The 18656-nt window shown below is 36.9% G+C and overlaps 1 protein-coding gene across 2 annotated transcripts in view; it reads right to left on the reverse strand.

Annotated features, from left to right (window-relative positions):
- Nucleotides 1-18391, reverse strand: part of fhip1a.S (FHF complex subunit HOOK interacting protein 1A S homeolog) — a 76505-nt gene extending 58114 nt beyond the window's left edge. The window contains exons 1-2 of one of the 2 annotated variants that reach the window (XM_018243267.2): nt 18022-18391; nt 3483-3565 (exon numbers count right to left, since the gene is read on the reverse strand). The gene's annotated coding sequence lies outside the window, so the exon portion shown is untranslated. The remainder of the gene's footprint in view (nt 1-3482; nt 3566-18021) is intronic. The other variant, XM_018243266.2, reaches the window with a different exon arrangement.
- Nucleotides 18392-18656: the final 265 nt, after the last annotated feature.

Below are 18656 nucleotides of genomic sequence, written 5' to 3' on the forward strand. Positions count from 1 at the left end.
AGTTGCATAGGTAAGTAGTACAATTTTTTATCTTCTGCTACAGGCTATTTGTATTAGTGCAAAGAAAAGATAATAGATCATAGAAGGTAAGACTCCCATTGAACAGTAAGCCTTAAAGTGTAATCCTTCGAAGAGCCATTCCTGAGTAAATGAATCCTAAAAACACTCACATTTCAATATAATACTGAAGAGTATAAAGAAAAAACACATGCAGAGACTTGGTGAGTTTTAACCCCTGAAAATGAAAGTGTTTCTAATGAGATCATAATAAATATGGAACAAATGTAATTTTATACAAAATATTATGCAGGTGTGTGTCTTATATACAGACTATTTGCCACCTAAAACCTGCAGAGTTAATGTATAAGTCAATGTTCAAAGTAGAGTCCTGCAGCGGGTCGGGTACCCGCGGGTTACCTGCAAAAACCTGCAGTAGCCTGCGGGTTGCGGGTAGAAGTTCCAGGTGCGGGTATAGACTCGGGTTTGCGGGTCGGGCCTCGGGCCTTCTCAATAGCGATTTTTACTCCTTTTTTCTGATCATGCCTAATTCCGATGATGTCACTTCTAGTTTACAATGACAGTACTTCCTGTTTTACTAATTTTTTTCTGATATTGCCTACTTGATGATGTCACTTCCGGTTTACAATGATAGCACTTGCGGATTGCAGGCTGCGAGTATGGGTCGGGTAAGGGTTCCAAAAAATGGACCAGCGCAGGACTCTAGTTCAAAGTTCCTGTCTTTAGTGCAAGCATGTCCAAAGTGCAGCCCGCGGGCCAATTGTGGCCCTTTATTAAATTTACACTGGCCCTCAGCCTTCATCATGAAATTAATAATAATGTGGCCTGCCAGCATAGTTCGATCAGGAATCACGTAGATGTAGCAGTAATATTTGGGCACATTAGTGAAATGATCTGCCACTTGGTCTATACTGCTCACAGGCAGCAGTATAGACCAAGTGGCAGATCATTTCACTAATGTGCCCAAATATTACCGCTATGGCTATGCAATTCCTTATTTAAATTAGTTTAATGGTGTTAATGGTTCAAAGAACCAAACCAAATCTGTCCCTCGTTGCAAAAAGTTTGGACACCCCTGCTCTAGTGTTTCAGTCTGGCAGCGTGATCCAGGAGCATCCGAACTGTAACAATTTGCTACATTTAGTTGATACAATTAGTTGATACATTTCTCAGCAGTATCTGTGGAATATTAGCAACTATTGTAACAATTCTAACAGCTGTCTTTAAGGGTTGGGGCAGACAGTCAGATTCGGGGAGATTTAGTCGCATGGTGACTATTGGCTCTACTGCGGGGTGACAATCTCCCCAAACTGCTTTCCGTCTGCCTTCCGCCTGCTTGATTGAAGAATCGCCTGCGCTAATGCACCCGCGACGCTTTGATTTCCGAAGTCGGCAGAAGTAAACCAACTGAACTGAAAAAAGTATTCAACACAAAAAGTTAATCCATGTCTGGTGAAAACCAGATAATTAAATTGCCCGTATACCCATCCCAATATGCCTGACGGTTTTCTTAGCCGGTGTCCATTATGCAGAGGGTTTATCTGTTCACATTTAAAGTCATTTCCTCATGCAGATTCAGCATGATACAAACAGTAGTACTCCAAGACAATTTGGTTTTTGAAATATTTACATTCTCTGTTTTGCAGCTGTCAGGCTTCAAATTTTAATTGCAAAGGTAGTTTGGAAGTCACAGTTAATGATGTAAATATGAAAGTATAGGACCACTCCTAAACACGCAATACAAAATCAAAATAATAAAATTGAAGGGTGCTAATGAAAATATTAAAAAAATGATGACTAACTGAAAAGTTGTTTAGAATGTGTCAAGCTATAACAAGCTAAAAGTTTAATCAAAGGTGAATTTCCCTTTTGGATGTTGCTCTCAGGGTCCTCAAAGCAGGTGCTTATTTTTGAATTCCAAGCTTGAAACTACTATACTAGTAGCCTCTTGTAGGCTGCCAGTCCACATAGGGCTATCAAAAAGCCATAGCCCTTATTTGGCACCCCAAGGGACTTTTTCATGTTTGTGTTGCTCCCCAACTCTGTTTACTTTTGAATGTGGCTCACGGGTTTAAAAGGTTGGGGACCCCTGGCTTAGACAGAATGACAAATAATAACGTTTGCCCTTTAACAGTTCAACTGTTATAAGCAACTGTAATATACAATGGTATATCGCTATACAGATTACAAGATTATGAATAAATTGTCAATCACTACAATAATAAATAACAAAAATTATATATTTTTGTAGATAAAATAAATGTATTTGGCTAACTTAATGAACAAAAAAAGAATTGGCTCAGCAGTTATTACTTTGTTGCAAATTCCAGATAACAGTTTTTATCTAGTTGATGTACTTTGAAAGTAATTGCTGAAAGATGACATGGCCTAGCACAAATGAAGTGTCTGAAAGAAAATAGAAATGACTTCTCAAACAAGAGTTTGTCACAAGTCTACTTTATGCTTTGCAGATTAGGCTCAGCCATCACTACAGGAATTTGTAATAACAAAATAGCTTGGATGTTTTATATAATGGTGATTTTTGTTAACTAAAATTAAAAGTAAACTATATACATTTTTGGCAAAACATTATCCACTTAATACTTGGAATTGTAGCCCAACGATTTGTAATTAATTGGTTGTTATGAGTTATAGCTCTGGTATAATTTAGTAAATGATAGCCCTGCTTACATCATCAGAATAAGAGACTTTTTATGCATGCACAGATTTCAGTTGATAGTTATGTGCATACACATGTGCCACGTCTGGGTCTAAGATTGCTGTACTATAACAATGCTACTGCAACTTCTTGAAGGAACTAGGTTTAATTATGAGCTGAAGGGGAAAATGGGCACAATGTAAATACTAGGTAACAACTTTTAAATATTTTTATGAGCCCTGTCAGATGGCCTGGATTTAACAGGCTTTACTGTCCTTTAATATAAATACATTGAGTGGATAAACCTGTATGGCTTTTCCATTCTGAGACCGAAATAATTTTTTGTTACTATATTGTATTTAATTTGTTAGTTATATTTTAGTAAATAAAAATATATTTTATATAAATGAGATGACAAAAACAGGAAGATTATATAATTCACAAATGTTCCTACTTAAATGCAGATTGTTATATAATTAATGGTGATGCATTAATACAACCTATTATTTTCCAGTTCATCGTCTGCACTAGATTATTGGTAGAACTTTATCACTAGTACGATCATATGCTCTCATGTGATTTAGCCGACCATCTGTCTACTCACTATGCTTGGCTCGTTACAAGTCAAAATACATATATATATATATATATATATATATATATATATATATATATATATATATATATATATATATATATATATATATATATATATCCACACTGGTGCACTCCGCAGTAAGGTAGGTTATTGCCTTGGTGCTGGTAACAAAATTACATATAATAAATGAAAAAAGACGGCACTCACAGGACTTTCACAAGAAAACAAGCCCCCCACGGGCTGTGACGTTTATTCCTCAACGTTTCGGCTAGCAAACTCTAGCCGTCCTCCTGAGGAATAGGAATATATAGGAATACTGTCAGGCAGAAAGACATTTTTCATGATGTTTTAATTGGTATAGGGTCATTAAAACCAGATTTTATTGGGTTCTTTATGAAGGGATGGAAACAAGTGCTAAATAGCAAAATAATACCTCTAAATGTTGTTGACCTCTACATGGCAGCTCTCTGCCTTTATCTGTTTGCTCCTTTTAATTTGGTACAATCAATAGGCACAGGAGCTTTATTTCCATACTGATATGTACTGTATTTTTTAATTATTTTTTTATTATTAATTAAGGTTGAACAGCCATAATTATTCTAATAAAATAACCTTTTTCACAAGCATTAACAAGAAATAACCTTTGCACAAAATGCACCCCACAACTCCATAATAAATCAATATGCAGTGGAAAAATTTGTGTGTTACCTTAAATATAAGATAATATATTGCCAATTTTAATAGAATTCAACTAGAGGTATAAAATAAATAATGGAAGGAAAATGAAACACACTGTAAAGGGGATTCAATATCATAAAACTATATGACTGATAAGTCTAATGTTTATTTTTGGATAGGTAAAAATATTACAGGCATTGCTGCTGCTGCAATCATACTGAAACCTTGTCAAATAGAGATAAGTTGGGTTTTCAAATATGGATAATACACCTAATGTAAAAATAGAATAATGGAAGAGTCATGATGGTTTAATATAGAAAAAAGATATCTGAAATTATATTAAAATGCAATATTTCCGCTGTTATTAATCTTTTAGCATAAATCTGCAACAGTAATTTGTTGAGATGGCAAAAGGAAATAGATGAAAGATTACAATGCATGGATTCAGCATTACAGCTTACATCACTGTTTCCAAAGAAAACAAATAACGAATTAAAGAAAGTGATCAAAATAATGTAGATGAAAGGTGGCATTAGTCGCACAAACAAGCTCAGATTGCACCTTTCATCCAGCAGAGATCTAAGCCACAAACCATGCTATGTAGGCAAGGGTCTTCAAAGTGTAATTATTTGTATACATTACATGACTTTCTGGCTGTCTTTTTTACAGGGACCTCAACTGAATAAAATTCAAAAGGATTCTGGTTAAGTTTAAGTCCCTCCTCAATGCCCAGGCCACACTATTACTGACCCAAGGCAGAGTCAGAACATTTGGCAGACTTGTAAAAAAGATGTGTGTAAGGATGAAGCACACCAGTTTTTCAGCAATCTTGCTTGATGACATTTATTTGCAGAAATACAAAGCACAAGCTTTTGGGGCAGAACCATTTCCTCAGCTTGTACTTTGTATTTCTGCAAATGAATGTGATCATGAATCATGAATGGTGAAAAACTGGTGTGCTTCATCCTTACACACATCTTGGAAGGTATGTTGGATGTGGAAGCAGTCCAATATTGAATGCACCCTGTATACGCTAATAGTAAGTGGTGTGTAGTTTGTAGTATAGACAGACATTAGTAGACATTATTTGCAACAGTATACAACACAAAATACAACAGTTACTTCGTCTGGGCCTTTGTATTATGTATGTATGTGGCCCCCTGGATAAGGCATCTTTCTGTAATTTTGATCACAATACCCTAAGAGGCCTATTTATAAATTTTCAAGGTTGAGGAAAAAAAATGTGAGCGCCAAGAAAAAACTGCAACAAAACCCGTGCAACATTTTTTCCTGAATGCTAGCTTATTTAAGAAAAATTCAACAGAATATTCCCGCGCACATTTTTCACACACCAGGGAGAATCACATAGTTCTACTGACCCAGGAAAATTAATATATGATTAAAGCTGTTAGAGCTGTTACCATTCTAAAGTTTTAATAAACAATTCCTTGCAGAATTGTATGGTTCTGTTGTGTATGTTTAGTTGTTGTTAGCAATTTACATGTTTCATCCTTTACAGCAGACATATCCAGGCTGTTGCACTTCAGTTTTTTCTAATCTACAACTCACTGCATTCTTTATATCATTATCAAGGGAATGGAGGTTATCTTGGGAGGTATGCATTGGTCCAGTGCTGAAACTTACAGGAGCAATATTTCTGAAATGTAATGATGCTTAAATACTAAACTAAACCATCAATGGAAACAATGGGTTATTATACCATCCCTTAACATTGATTCATTTTTATTATTGTACAATACACTATGACTGCATATAAACCATGTATTCCCTTCTAGCACTACCCATACATGATTGCTCTCCTCTAATAGGATCCCAATGGGATCGCTGCCAGCCATTGAGCCTTTTGTTACCTAGCCACGGGTATAATGTATGTGTAGAAACACTAATGACAGCAATCCCTCTGAAAGTGTATATTTGGCAACAATCATGATATCAATGACTAGGCACATCCACACAAAACTTAATGGAGATTTCCCAAGATCAATGAGTATAATATTCATAATATTAAAAATGAACAAACAATGAGCAATTAACTTTTTCTTTTTTTTAAAAAAAAAAAAAGGGTGTATCATGCATAAGTTTGAACGTTTAACCCACATGAGGTGCACACCCTGCACAGAGGACCAAGAGGTAAATTCATCAAAGAGTGAAGTTCCGCCACTAGAGTGAAATTCCGCAGCTCTCACTTCATTTCTATGGGATTTTGAAAGGCGTATTTATCAATGGGTGAAAGTGAAAGTTCACCCTTTGATAAATACGCCTATAAAAATCCCATAGAAATGAATGGAGAGTGGCGAAATTTCACTCTAGTGGCGGAACTTCACTATTAACTTCACTCTTTGATAAATATACCCCATAGTGAAGCCCCAGGGTCCCATAGATGATGTCATATTTGAAATATAGTGGGGTGTCAATGAACCAGGAACATCACAGAGAACTCTTCGAGCCCCTTTTATAAAGTGCTAAATTAGTAATGTCGCTGTCAACTATTGTAATTATAAAACAACAAAAATTACTGCTAAAGGTGGACAGATGTCATTGAAATGACTAAAATAATATTATTTAAATCAATATTAATAACAATGATTACTTTTTTTCTCATCTTGCTCAAAATAAAATCTTCATCTGGCCATGGAATAATGGGATGTCACCAGATCTGAGCTGCACTGGCTGACACTGCCAAATGTGAAAGTGAAAAGGAGATAAAGTGAAGAGGAGCTAGAGCACTGATCTGTCATGAGCTCTGAACAGTAGGAAGACAGCGATACCAAGTGTGGCCCCTTGTATGCTTTGTTGGTGGCTGATCAGCCAGAGAATGTAGAAAATTGGTCTTTGTAAGGTCGCCAATTGAAAAGGGACCCGTTGGCACTTAATAAATAGGTCACTTGATCTCTATTACAAAGAGTAGAGGGGTGAATTAGGATAATATTGTTACATTATTGAAAACCCACACTTCATATTAGGCAGATATACTCCAAACCAGTCTTAATTCTAGAGGCTGGTTGTAAGAATTGCTCTGAATAGGCCTCATGCAATTCTGCTTTTATGAGCAAGTATGATTTGCTCTCATGAAGTTAGGACATCCGTTCACATTTTAAATAATAACAGAATAATAACAAAATGAAATGGGATTGTGATCTGCAGTTTCAAATATCAGATATTTTAGGCGCAGCCCCATTAAAAAATTAGCTAACAATGTTATTTTTATGGAAGAAAGCAAAAACATTCTAGTACTTGTTTCGAGCAAATTTAACCGTCTAGTTATAGTTCAGTTATAAGTATGGCTGCATTTCTGTATGTAGGATAGGTCCAAAAGTGATCATAAAAAGTGACTAGCAACCAGACAGTGGTCTGAAGATAAATAATGAAAAGTAACAATAATTCTAAAATTGTACAGATTTTTGGCTGCCATGGTGAGCGTCCATATGAAAGCTCAAAAAAGGCAGAAGAGGAAGGCAAATCATTGAAAACTATCCATAGTTAAATCTCTTAATAATATTACCAAGAATTTTAACCAGTGAGCTAAAACAACTCTAATATCTCCATTAATATAAATGACTGCACATGTACATGTACAGCTTGTAAACAGTGATAATTAAAAAGCCCAACTGAGTTAAGAGACCAACAGCTGAAGCCACTGATTGATGCTACTAAGAAAACTGTAAATTTGATAACTTTACGCAGGGGTCACCAGGTAGAAGATTGTTCCTGTTGTGACAGGTATGCTTAGAATTATGAACAGTGATGAGACAGCAGACAAAACGTCCACTGATTTTAAACGACTTTATGACTGTTGCCTAGAGTTAAGAAATACATTATTTATGGAGTCCCGCTGAGTAATCTGTCATTAGCTTTTCTAATATTGCCCCATATGGTGATAAATATGCAGAATATTTTATGTCAATAGCTGCCACTCCAAAAAAATGACTGTTTCAAATAAACAGAGAGCTATATGGGTCCAGAGATGTAAACAGAGGAAAATGAAAAATACTTTGAATTCTCAACTTGCCTCAGGTTTTTGTGTCTTTTTAAATACTTATATTTATCACACATGGTTGAAATGTTTGAAATGAAAACGCTGCTACTTGTGATCCTAACGTCAGTTTCTATAGCCACAAAAAATGTAATGGTTCTTGACAGCACGATCTAAAATTGCACTACAAACAGTCTGCCTCATTTACAAAGCCAGAGAAAAGTACAAGATGCAACTTTGTTTAAGCAAATGGCCGTTAATTTCATCCACAATGCTGCGGTTCTTTTACCACAATTCCAGTATAGTTGTGGCATACTACATCCACTGTATTCGTATTGGAATGGCGTCATTTCCAATGCACGGCACCAATAGTGACATTAGCCACTGATTCACTTGTACAAGTCAGTTACCGATACTGATAGAACTTACTATAGAAACCCTCTAATTACAAACACATCCAGTTGATGGAAGTTCCATGGCTCCCTCGTGTCCATATGCACACTTGTATGAAATTCATCAGAGCAGGTAAAAGGCACTGGTGCTTTCTGCAACTATCTATTAGTTACTAGTAGCATTTGTAGGTGCAAGTACCTTTTTTTGTGAGTAGCATCAATGAATGCTCAGCTTTGTATTCAAACTAGTGTTTTGCACTTGGGATTCCATTTGATATCAACATTGACATTGATCTTCTACATGTAGCAGTAGATCACATCTGCCCTATGCTTCTCCACCTCTTAGCCATTTGGCTTTGTGTAGGTGTTTCACTGAAAGTTCAGGTTCACTGATACATATCTTTGGTAGTTACACAGATTTTTAGTACTTTAATAAGTGAAACTGCATGCATAAAAATATACAGATTATTATCAACAAGAAACAGCAAGACATCTGTCAAAAAAAGTAGTGAACAAAACAGAATCCTACATTTGCTTAAAACTGGCACTTGCCTATCTTTAGATTTTAGTAGACAGATGGACACCAATGCTTAACTGACAAAACTGATCAGTATTTCAAACATGTCGGACATATGGAGGGCATCAAAGCAAAAAAGATTAATCAACAAAAATAAACACACTGTAAAAAATGTATTAGCCAAAGGCCACACAATTATTAAAGGGGTACTGACATTGTAATAAGTATGCACCGATCTGCACTTCATATGAAGTATTGTTATAGCATTTCAAAGTTGTGAGGGTTGGCCCAAAACAAATAACTCCAGCTGTGGGTTGACACATGTTACAGGTATTCCCTGCGATTGAGCAATGACTATACCTATCCCGCCAACTCTGTTAATACAACCAACCATATGCTACCCACCTCTGATATCAACAGAGGGGACAAAAAGTTGAAATATTTTTAACGGTTTTGTGATGGGTTCAGGTTTGATAGAGGCAGGTTAGGGCCATCTGCAGGGTTAAGCTTGAAAATGCAAAGAAAATAATACAATGCATACAAATACATTTTCCTAACATGCTGGATTTTATCAAAAGCCTAAAGTTCTGATATTCCAACCTTTAGGAATAAAAAGTGCTTTAATGTAGTAGTAGAACAAATGTTTATTCTACAAACTGCTTCCTTCCAGTTGTGGTCAAATATAATCATAAAATTATACAAAACTACATTTTAAAAATAAAAATTCTCATAAAATGACTATCTCCATGATGTATGGCCTAAATCAACAGTTTAAAATGCCTATAGATATGGCATAGCAAATATGAATGTATTGTAATCTGCACAAGGAGCAGTGCCTCCCAGACTAGAACACTGACAAACTCTAACAGGAACAAGTCCTTTTTTTTGCACAAAAGCACTATAAACTTTATTTACTATGGGAACCAGCACAAGTGCTCAGGTGTCATTTTGGGGGCCTGAAAAATTATTTGCTATGGGACCCAGTAATATCAAGTTACGCCACTGCCAAGGAGCACAAAACTGTATGCCTAAAAATTTGTGTATTTTGGCGTAACGCACACTAGTCAGCAATACAAGTTCAGATTAAATGTGATTTTCTCTAGGCTTTCTCTTTTAACACAAAATATTAGCAATCCCCAACACATATGGCAAAATTCATTACATGGATTTATAGCTACATTGCATTTACACAGGAATAACAATTCAGATAAGCAGAGTACCGACAATGCACTCGGCCCCCCATAAAAAATATGTTTAAAGGGGCCCGGCACCGCAAAACCCCTCAATGGCGAGAGTGAGTGAATTTAAATTTTAAAAATGCACATATGTGGGCTCGTCCTTCTGCTCGAGTACACGCTGCCTGCACGGGGACTGTGCACACAAATTTTTGGTTAGTATCGTCCTGGGCCCCACAGGGTGAAAACCTCCACAAAGAATCCTAAACCAAATCCTAATTTGCACTAATAACCAGTAATTTCACGTGATTTTAAGGGGCAAGATCCGGTTCTACCAAGCATTTGAATTGAGTCAAATCCTTCCAAAAAAAAAAAAAACTTAGATTCAGAGCATCACTAATAGATATCCATTCCTCTGATCAAATGAGAGCCAATCACATTTCACTTAGACAAAAAGTTTGAACTCAATGAATGGGTGAATTTTTTCGACCTAAACTGATATATTACTATGTTGCATAACCAATTAAAGTCAACGGGACACGTTAGAGGGGCAGAATTTTACTAGTATCATTCTTTAATAAATATGCCCCCAAGTATACCATTTTTTGTTACTAGTAGTTCTGTAGAATCATTTATTATTATGTAGTGTTCTACTATGGAGTTTTAATAACATTAACATAATTCTTGCATTCATTATTTGAGCTGTGCTGCACATATAGTATATAATACAGTGCATATATGAACTTAGGTGCAATTAATTTGAAATATGTCCCAAAATATGCTACATACAGTTAAGTCAATCATGATAAGCACCACCGAGTGGAACAACTGTAACTCAATTCCTGACAATAGTGAAAGTGGCACCCAATGCAAAGGATGCTTGCTGCCCTTCAAAAGAAAAAAACATAATTTGTGAAGTACAGGTATGGGATCCATTATCCAGAAAGCTCCAAATTACAGAAAGGCGATCTCCCATTGACTCAATTTTAAGCAAATAATTCATATTATATTATTTTTATTAATAAAACAGTAACTTGTACTTGAGCCAAACTTAGATATAATTATGATATAATTGATCCTATTGAGTTTAATGAATGTTTAAATTATTTTTTAGTAGATATGGAGATGCAAATTATGGAAAGACCCCTTATCCAGAAAACCCCAGGTCCCAAGCATTCAGGTACCATATCTTAATATATATATATATATATTTGTCCATATATTGCAGTATATTTAAGCTGGCCAACTACGTCAAAAACCCATATCTGGCCAGTCCTACGCTCAATTTTCATCTGTTTATTAAGAATTCTTTTGCTTTGTTATACATTTTATACAGGGACTACTAAGTTTTGCCTGCAACTTACTTGTCGATATATATATATATATGTATATATATATGTATATATATATATATATATATATATATATATATATATATATATATATATATATATATATATATACACATACATATACATATATATATATATATATATATATATATATATATATATATATATATATATATATATATATATATATCGACAAGTAAGTTGCAGGCAAAACTTAGTAGTCCCTGTATAAAATGTATAACAAAGCAAAAGAATTCTTAATAAACAGATGAAAATTGAGCGTAGGACTGGCCAGATATGGGTTTTTGACGTAGTTGGCCAGCTTAAATATACTGCAATATATGGACAAATATATATATATATATATATATATATATATATATATATATATATATATATATATATTATTTAATATAATGTCTGCCTTGCTGCCTTTTGCAGGCTGCCTTTATACAGAATCACTAGTTGATTCTGTATAAGGTTGAAATGTTGAACATTATTAGTCGATTTGTAGTTGGAAAATGCTGATTCTGTACCTTCCATGTGGCATGCTATGTGCTTGAACACATTCTGTGGCACCTCAAATGCAACAATCCGTAGCTACAGAGAAACAAGTTTTTTTATTGTCATTATTATGATACAGTGACACCGTGCCAGATGATTATAGACATTTCAACCATGTTCAATAAAATGATATGTTGTCAGAAATTTTGTATTTTATGCCCTTTTCATGCTTGATGCCATAGAAATTTTGCGGAGAACCATAAACAGCCCAGGAGGCTGCTAGCCTTCGTTAATTATTTTGCCAGCTCAGTACTGTAATTACACTGGTCATGTCACAATGACACAGCATTCAGCAGCCCCTTCCAAAACTCTACTGGTCAGCCAACTAGAATCCTAAATTATTCAAGTGGTTAGCCCTGTCAGAGTAGCTTTTAGTGTTAGGACCTACTGTGTGTAAAGTGGTTACTTTGCTAGGGCTTGCTGCCTGTGAGTCATAAGTGGATAAGAAATTAGAAAACACAAATGTAGGCTCCAAACAAAAGCATGTTACACATGAATCATCACATACTTCAGGATCACATGCTATATTCCAAGCAGTTTATTTGCAAGAATATACCGACATACTGAAATCTCATTAAGAGTTCAGGTTCTCAGTACTTTTCTTCTAAGACTCCATTGTGAGCTGCTGTGTCTACTTATCTTATATCTTATGGTGCTTGAAAGATAAATGATAATAATAATCATTTGTTTATTCCCTGATTTTTATTGTAAGCTCAAAGGTATAGAGTATTCTGGATATATAAACACAGTAGTCATACAACTGAACCTGAACATGTTCAAAGTAGTCTCTGGGTTACTCATTTTTCAATTCAGTTAACTCTCACACTGCTGTCACATTGCTTAAAATTCTATCATCATTCTTATTCAAAGAAATTAATGGGCAGTGGCACATTTCCAACCCATTCTTTTGCTTTAGCCTTACAAAATATTTCAATGCAAATTTAAAAAAAAAAACCATGATTGCCATCAAACCCTGCACGACAACTCCCAGTTACTTAGGCTATCCACAATCTAACCATCCTAAACTGCATAAGGCTGTTATCCATACTTGTACTTCAATAAAGACCCTTTTACTACAACTGCCTGGAGGATTGCTCTTTGAGTGCCTACCCTGACAGTATAAGCTGCATTGACAAAAGCATCATTTATGAGGCAAAATAAGATAAACAAATATCTGCAGGTTTGTATTTCCTTACTATTATTGATGGCAGAGGAATTTAATGATTGTATACACAGAAAATATACTGAACTGGTAAAGAAAAGCAAACTAACCTGAAAATGCCTCACACCTTAAAGGAGAATTCAACCCTTTAAGAAATAAACCTGTACCCCCACCCTCCTCCCCCAGCCTAACTGCCCCCCCCCGGGGAAAATGTATGCGCAGTTGGAGAAATTTGTCGGTTCGCGTCAACTGCACATGCGCCGAAACTCAGGAAAATTGCAGAATCGCTGGAAGAAGACAAGACCCGGAAGATGGCTGCATGGAACTCGGATGCCAGAAACTGTGCCGAGGGGTAAGTATAAAGTATAGAGCATTTCCCCGTGGGCCCCAGCCGTAAGTGAGCATATCGGGTTAAGATCCACTCGTTTGGCGACCTCGCTAAACGAATGGATCTAATAGTGTGTGGCCACCTTTACTTGTATGCAATTATCCTACAGACACACCCCTCTCAATGACACATTCTTCTACCACAACAGAACTTTAAGGGGCATATTATTTTTTTATGCTGTGTAAAAATGGCAGGATAATGCACCACATATTGCATCGTGTAATTCCGCGTATGCACAGTTGTCGCAAACCGGCAAACTGCTCCACGTGCGAATGCGCAGAAAATACCGATCTCCCAGTCAGCTTACAGAGAAGCCAGAAGATGGATGTATGGAACTTCGCTGGAAGAATAGGCGGTGAGGGGTAAGTGTGGAGTATGGGGCATCTCCCGGGGGATGGGGGGTAGTTAGCCTGGGGGGAGGAGGGATGGAGGGGGGGTACGGGTTTTTTTCCCCACAGGTTGAATTCTCCTTTAATTAAGGGGCAAACATCCACTTTAAAGGGTTTGTTCAACTTCATTATGTTTTAACGTTTTTCCAAAATCTATGTTTAAAGTTGAATGTCCGTGTCTCTGGTGTTTCAGTCTGGCAGATCAGTAATTCAGGTGCAGACTCTATTATTACTCTGTTACAGTTTTGCAACATTTAGTTGATACATTTCTAAGCAGCGTCTCTGGAGTATTAGCAACTATTGTATCAATTATAACAGCTGCCTGAAATGAAACCCAGGGATTCTGCTCAACAGACCAGGGACAAACTAAATGTATCAGTTTAGAACAGTTTACAGGGTCGGCGTGACCCCCCCCCCCCCTTCCCAAAGATGCTTTAGAAGGTTACTAATGGCACTTTACACTTGCATATTAGAAAAATGGTCACACATAGAAAATAGAAAATAATTGGAAAAGTCATTATTTCTGGTGAACTATCTGAAAACAATTAGGTGTTTGAAGGTGAATAACCCCTTTAAAGGAGAAATAAACCTTTAATTTAAAAAAAAACCCGCCTGTGCTCTGATTACATTTTTTATATTATCAGAGAGAGAGTTTAGAGGAATCACTGTAAGATCATTGTAAAAGGATATAGGGCTGATTTATTAACCCAGTTCCCTCCAGCACAGAAAAGAGAGTGACACAACTCCTGTACTCTCAGAGATAATAAAGAAAGAGTTAATTATAGAAAGGGGAATGAATTCCCCCCTCCTCCCACAATCAGGCCCGGACTGGCAATCTGTGGGTTCTGGCAAATGCCAGAGGGGCTGCTATAAGGTCCCATAGAAAGTCAGTATTTATTGGGCTGGTGGGGGCTGTTTGGGCCTCTATGTGGGCTGATTGGGCCTCTGTGTACCTGAAATGCCAGGGCCTATTTTAATTCTCAGTCCAGACCTGCCCACAATGACTTTGTTTACTGTTACTGGTCATATGGTTTGCCTTTTTCTAGTTAGGTTAGTATCTGTAATAATTATATCTATAGACCAGATAATGTTTATGAAACTTTCTTGCCATAGGTCATTGCCCACGGGCAAATTTGTCCAGTGTTGATAAATTACCCCCAAGTCTTGCACATAGAACTGTTATTTGAATTTAAAGCCTCCTGGTCAGATTCTGGTTGCTTTGGTGCCCATAGGGAATAGGACCAGAGATTATAATAAGAAGCCTGCCTAGTATGCAAAAATACACAAACTGTTCAGTCGCTCTTGCAGCTTATGCCAAAATTTCTTAGGTCTGGCCTTAGGCTACAGCTAATTATACAGGTATTTAAAATGTAAACATGTCTCCAAGTCTGGCTCATCGTAAAAGGTGAGGGTGATAGTTGTTCAGAGTTGCCTTTGGGCAAGAGGCCTAACATACTGTACTTGTAATCACATCTACAGTCATGGGTTACTTAAAATTGGGTGTCTGAGGAATGTCATAAAACCAGTACTTTCTTGATAATTCCTATTCTACAGAACACCTACATTTATAATTAGGAACAAACGTAATAAGATCTCTTATCATATGCTAGTTCTACTTATTGTTTTGGCACAGTCCAAGCTATGTGTCTTGTCTGTTTGCAGTTGAAGAAAGGACACTGAACATTCATTTAAAAAATGAAAATATCTTTTTGTGTATTAGCTTCTTATTGCCCATCAAAAATTAAAAATAGTTGTTGACTCAAAAATGTTAAATTAGTTTGATTGTACCTGTACACAGTACACAGGTTGATCACCTTTAACTTAACTTTTAGTATTTTATATAATGGCTCTAAGCTACTTTTCAAATGGCCTTCAGATGTTTCCTTTTTTTATAGTTTTGGAATCATTTGCCCTTTTCAACTTAAAATGGGGGTCACTGACCATATCTAAAAAAATGTTCTTTAATGCTACAAATGCATGGTTATTACTACTTTTTATTACTCATCTTTCTTTTCAGGTCCTCTCATATTTATATTCATATTCCAGTATTTTATTCAAATCAATGCATGGTTGCTAGGATAATTTGGCCTTAGCAACCAGATTGCTGAAATTACAAACTGGTGCTGAATAAAAAGCTAAATAACGTAAAAACCACAAATAATAAAAAATAAAAGCCAATTGTGTCAGAATATCACTCTACATGACACTAATGGGTTATTTATTAAAGTCCAAATGCTAAAAACTAGAAAAATTCAAGGTTTTTTTACTATAAAATCCAAATTTTTAGCGGATAAAAAGACTTGAATATTTCAAGATTTATTATCTCCCAAGGCTGTTAAAAGTCAGAATCCGAAAATACTCCATCTTCAACCTGTCGAGGTCCCGTAGAAGTCAATGGAAGAGGTCCTATTTGCAAATTGAAGATATTATTGTCTGTTCTGGGTTTTCTGCTGATTTCACAAAAATTTTGACTTTTTAGGCATCAAGTATATAAAATCTTGATTTTTTGTGTGAAAACCTGAAAAAGTCATGGTTTCCATGTGACAATCCCTTGTCTACAGGGTCAGACCAGGAAAAAACCCGGTGGGCCCCCGCCGGCCCAGACCTGCTCCCCTGATTGTCTGCCCCTAAAGAACAGATATTGTGCCGCAGTGTTCTCGTGCATGCACGCAGCATGATGTTCCGCATGTGCGTGGCGCACAGGGCAGGGGCTTAGAAGACTGGAGGGGGCCCCCCAAGACTGCCAGGAGGGCCCTTCATGTTGCAGCCCCGGTGGGCCCCCAATGCTCCAGTCCGACCCTGTTTGTTTATCTGATTTTTTTGTGGTTTTTAAATGTTAAATAAGAGTAAATCATGGATCCTTCTGCCCAGCGAACCGAATCCAAATCCTAATTTGCATATGCAAATTAGGGGAGGGAGGGAAATCACGTGACTTTTTGTCGGAAAACAAGGAAGTAAAAAATGTTTTCCCCTTCCCAGCCCTAATTTGCATATGTAAATTAGAGTTTGGATTCGGTTCCGTATTCGGCCGAATCTTTCGCTAAGGATAAGGATATTATAAGTAACCAAGGAGTTTCATGACCATATATTTTTATACAGTTCATGGAACTCCGAAGTAACTTCTAATATCCTCATATTTTGCAACTGGGGGTACTTTATTTATTATAATACACAAATTTCAGTGAGTCATGTGACAGAAATGACATCAGAACTCATCGTTTATAATGGATGACATCAGAACTCACCATTTATAAGGATATAATTTACAAGATATTCATCGCTTTTGTGTATTTGTGCATATGCAAATTGGGGCTGGGAGGGAAATCGCGTGACTTTTTGTCACAAAACAAGGAAGTAAAAATGTTTTCTCTTTCCCACCCCTAATTTGCATATGCAAATTAGGATCCGGATTTGGTTCGGTATTCGGCCGAATCTTTCGCAAAGGATTCGGGGGTTCGGCCAAATCAAAAATAGTGGATTCGGTGCATCCCTAATATATAGTGAATAAAGTACCCCCTCTTGTAAAATATAAGGATATTATAAGTTACCGAGGAGTTTCATGACCATATAAAAACACGAGGCCAAAGGTCATGGAACTTCGAGGTTACTTCTAATATCCTCATATTTTACAACTGGGGGTACTTTATTTATTATAATACACAAGTTTCAGTGAGTCATGTGACTGAAATGACATCAGAACTCACCGTTTATAACTGATGACATCAGAACTCACCGTTTATAAGGATATAATTTACAAGATATTCATGGCTTTTGTGTATTATATATATATATATATATAGGAAGAAAAGAGGAACACTACTTAAACTATAGGTGATTATGTAAATAGATTAATGTTAATAAATAAGTACATACTGCTATTACTTTTCACACAATACGAGGCAGGGTATATACTCACTCACACCATAATACATCCAGGGTCTTTTACTCTTCTTTTGACTTTGAGAAGACTGAGGAAGTGATGGCAAAGCTGCCATTGTACCCAGTATATAATCCACAAACTATTACGCAAGCAATAGACATGTATAAAGAGCAGGTTTGTTTCGCACACAGATAGTAGCGAATAAAGGCACGAAAGCAACAAGCAGACAAAGGAGCCAGTGAATGAGCACTGTACCTGTAGACAGCAGGCAAGTTGGTGGTGACGGAGGGGGCAGTCAGGCGTCTGTGCGTAAAGTTACCTGGGCGCCACTTATGTGCGCAGCTCCCGGCACGCAATAGGCAGGACGCTGTTCTACAGGTTTCCCTTGTTGCACAGAGCCGGGAGGCTGTCAGAGGAAGACTCCTGGGAAGTGACAGGTTAGAGTTGCGCTCATTGCAGATGCAGAACGGCTTTCAGAAGCGGGGGGAGGGGTTTGAAGGGTGAACCTGCAGGCTTATCCTATCACCTTGCATGGAGCTGCACTTTGCTGAATGGGTGGGGACTGGGGAGGAGAGGCACAGTATTAGTTACACTGCCTGAGTTTGTGTCTGACAGAAGATCAGTAAAGGCCACAGGGAAAGGGTGGGAGGAGCTTTGGGAGGAGTTGTCAGACCTGCAGGTCCCAGGCTGAGGTGAGCGAAGTAGGACGCCCCTCCCCCAGTGAAACCTGAGGCGTGTGATCTCAGCATCCCGGCAGCGGATGGACAAAGTTACTTTGCAGCCTAATTTGCATGAGTCCAGGGACACAAGACAATGTTCAGAACAAATAAACACATACGAAAGGCAGTTACTGCTTTATTTACATTCATTTTTTTAAATGACTGACCTAC

Source organism: Xenopus laevis, chromosome 1S (assembly GCF_017654675.1).
Source record: "Xenopus laevis strain J_2021 chromosome 1S, Xenopus_laevis_v10.1, whole genome shotgun sequence".
NCBI lineage: Eukaryota > Metazoa > Chordata > Amphibia > Anura > Pipidae > Xenopus > Xenopus laevis.